The sequence below is a fragment of the Triticum urartu genome, chromosome 2 (genome assembly GCF_003073215.2).
Source record: "Triticum urartu cultivar G1812 chromosome 2, Tu2.1, whole genome shotgun sequence".
Taxonomy (NCBI): Eukaryota; Viridiplantae; Streptophyta; class Magnoliopsida; order Poales; family Poaceae; genus Triticum; species Triticum urartu.
The window spans coordinates 214049668-214053505 of NC_053023.1; positions in this window are offsets into that span (position 1 = coordinate 214049668).

The following is a 3838-nucleotide window of genomic DNA, read 5'->3' on the forward strand; positions in this document are numbered from 1 at the left end:
TTTTGTTAACATTGTGGTGCTCTATCCATCCATGTCTTTTTTTGCAATTATGGAGCACTCTAGCTTGAGTCAATCGAGCTCTACTTTTGCTATTTCGTGAATCCTGTCAGATTGTTGACTTGTTAGCGATTTTGCCGAGGATATTGTTATTGAGCCGTGCATGCTATGTTGTTGTTCTTGCCATGTCTAGCTTCTATGATATGTATTCTTGATGGGTGTATGCTTATTTTTTCATGCCATGCTCTGTAGTGAGTGCATCGAGCTCGTGAACATGCCTACTCGTTAACAGATTTGCATGCTCAAGTTTTTCTCTAAGTCTGAGACCTGTTTATGTTTTTGCCATGTTCGCATGCTTGCAATTGTATTTTCTGATCCCTTTTGGCTCAAGGTCACTAAGGGACTTTTGTTAAGTGCTTTGAGTAGCTTCATGTCATGCCTTGCTTTGCCGTGTTAAGTTCCTGTATCATATAGTTTTCATGCTCTAAAGTGTGCTACCTGATGTTAAATTCCAGACTTGTGTTAATTTCACTAAGTCTGAAAGTTGTTATCATTTGCACTTTTGCCATGCTTGTTTGAACCTGTTAATGGATGAATTGGCCGTAGCTCAGTGTTCATTTTTTGTCAAGCACCATGAGTGGATCCCTGCCATGTATTTTGTTGTCATGTTTGAGTGATGTAGCATAATTATCTTGATGCATTTAGATGGCTACTTGCTGATTATCGCAGACCGGTGCCATATTTGTTTTGCTTGCCATTTCCAAACCGTGCATCCGATTCCGGTGATCTTTATATCGATTTCAACCGAAATCACCTCACCTTTCTAGTGCACTCTTGGATTTCCATGTTGAGGCCAGGTTCAATCATTCCTTGTCAAATCTTGCATATGCATCACATATCGCATCCCGCATAGCATACCATGTTTGCATCATGTTGCTCGAGCTTTGCACGTGGTTGATTGTGTTCCTTTTGCTTGTTTGTCTTGTTTGGGTAGAGCCGGGAGACGAGTTCGATAACGAGGAGCCCGTTGAGTTTGCTTACGAGGATCAAGTCAACTCTGACAACTTTGTAGGCAAGATGATCATACCCTTGAAATCACTTCTATCTTTGCTTGCTAGATGCTCGCTCTCTTGCTATGCCTATGCTATGATGCCTACCACTTGCTTATCATGCCTCCCAAATTGCCATGTCAAACCTCTAACCCACCATGTCCTAGCAAACCGTTGATTGGCTATGTTACCGCTTTGCTCAGCCCCTCTTATAGCGTTGCTAGTTGCAGGTGAAGTTTGGAGATCGTTCCTTGTTGGAACATTGTTTATTGTTGGGATATCACTATATTATCTTGTTATCTTAATGCATCTATATACTTGGTAAAGGGTGGAAGGCTCGGCCTTTTGCCTAGTGTTTTGTTCCACTCTTGCCGCCCTAGTTCCCGTCATATCGGTGTTATGTTCCTGGATTTTTGCGTTCCTTACGCGGTTGGGTGATAATGGGAACCCCTGGACAGTTCGCCTTGAATAAAACTCCTCCAGCAATGCCCAACCTTGGTTTTACCATTTGCCACCTAGCCTCTTTTTCCCTTGGGTTTCCGGAGCCCAAGGGTCATCTTATTTAAACCCCCCGGGCCAGTGCTCCTCTGAGTGTTGGTCCACCTCGTCAGCCGCCGGTGGCCACCAGGGGCGACTCTGGACTGGCCTACCGGAAGTTTGGACAATCCGAGTGTGCCCTGAGAACAAGATATGTGCAGCTCCTATCGGGATTTGTCGGCACATTCGGGCGGTGTTGCTGGACTTGTTTTACCCTTGTCGAGGATGTCTTGTAGAACCGGGATGCCGAGTCTGGTCGGAATGTCTCGGGAGAAGGAATATCCTTCATTGACCGTGAGAGCTTGTGATGGGCTAAGTTGGGACTCCCCTGCAGGGTTTTGAACTTTCGAAAGCCGTGCCCGCGGTTATGGGCAGATGGGAATTTATTAATGTCCGGTTGTAGATAACATGAACCTTAACTTAATTAAAATGAATCAACTACGTGTGTAACCGTGATGGTCTCTTCTCGGCGGAGTCCGGGAAGTGAACACGGTGTTGGAGTAATGCTTGACGTAGGTTGTTCTATAGTTCTTCGTTCGTGCTTTGCCTTCTCTTCTCGCTCTCTTTTGCGAACAGGTTAGTCACCATATATGCTAGTCGCTTGCTGCAGCTCCACATATTACCTTGCCTTACCTATAAGCTTAAATAGTCTTGATCGCGAGGGTGCGAGATTGCTGAGTCCCCGTGACTCACATATTACTTCCAAACCAGATGCAGGGACCGATGATTCCGTTCCAGATGATGCGCTTGAGCTCAAGTGGGAGTTCGACGAAGGCTCACGCCGTTACTATGTGTCTTTCCCTGATGATCAGTAGTGGTGCCCAGTTGGGGCGATCGGGACCGTGTCGCAAGTTGGGGTTGTTCTTTTATTTTGGTACCATAGTCGGACCATGAGTGTATTGGATGATTGTAATGTTATTCATTTATTTGTGTGACGTGGCGAGTGTAAGCCAACTATGTACCTTTTTCCCCTATTATTTATTTACATGGGTTGTTGTGAAGATTACCTTACTTGCGACATTGCTTTCAATGCGGTTATGCCTCTAAGTCGTGCTTCGACACGTGGGAGATATAGCCGCATCGAGGGCGTTACACTGTTGGTGACGTAGGAGTTCATGTTGTCATCGTGCTCAATGAAGAGTGGGTTGGTAGAAGTACTTGGCCTATCCATCATTCCAAGAGAAAAATGTGAGTGATAGAAAGAGAAGAACGAATACCAAATGTACCTTGACCAAAGTTGAAAGTGGATCAATGATCACTCCAATGTGGACAAGGAAATAGCACAATTGGTACCAATTCTTGTCGGTTTCTCACACCTACACAAGTAAAAGCTTATGGTGGAGCTTGGTTAGGATGGTGGCACAAAATTTAATGCAATTGTAAGTGAGCTTCAATAATGTTGGAAAAGATTCGCAAGATTGCAATGCAACAAGTAGACCAAGCAAGATAAGGTACACGGAAACACACACGCAAAAAGATAAGTGGGGTCGTGCAACCAAGGATGAGCCAAAATGTGGAATCCACAAAAATGCTCTTGTTGCACAACACTAGAGAGACGCTAGCACGATTGCACAATAGGCGGATACAAAGACTTGTGCACAACCTACTAAGCAAAAGTGCAACGACTTCTATCTCAAGTATGCTCTATGCAAGGTGTTTCTATGATATGATCCAAGATGATCTAATATGACAATCTTAATGTTGTATGATGCTATGGTGCTTGCTTAAAAGCTCTTTGCTTATCTTTTCATTTTGCTTAAAAGCTTGTTTGGCTCTTTGTTGTTTGAGCTCTTTTCTCATGCAATGCTTCACGAACCAAGATGGCAATTGTGTATGCGATGACAACCTTGTGACACAAGAGATGATACCAAGATATGCAACAATGATGTATGTATTCTATGGGAAGTATGATCACTAATGTGCACAAGTCTCGTTGCCGGCAGTACTCAAAAGCTAGTCTCGATGGGTAAGCGACGCAAAGGAGTAAGGCTATGATGGCTATCAAAGTAATGGCAAGAATGATATGTCGAATACCAAGGCGAGGTTACCATTTCTTGCGTACGATATGGTGTCAAAATGGTGGCACGAATACCAAGATTTAGTCGAGGTGGTCGTCGTTGATGACGCGTCCGTGGCGAAGATGAGCGGCGGTGATGTTGATGTCGAACTGTACCTAAATAGCCGAAACACAAGTAGGACACGGTATCGCAACTCAAATTCTCAAAGCAAAATTGGGCCAAAATTGTCAGAGTTGG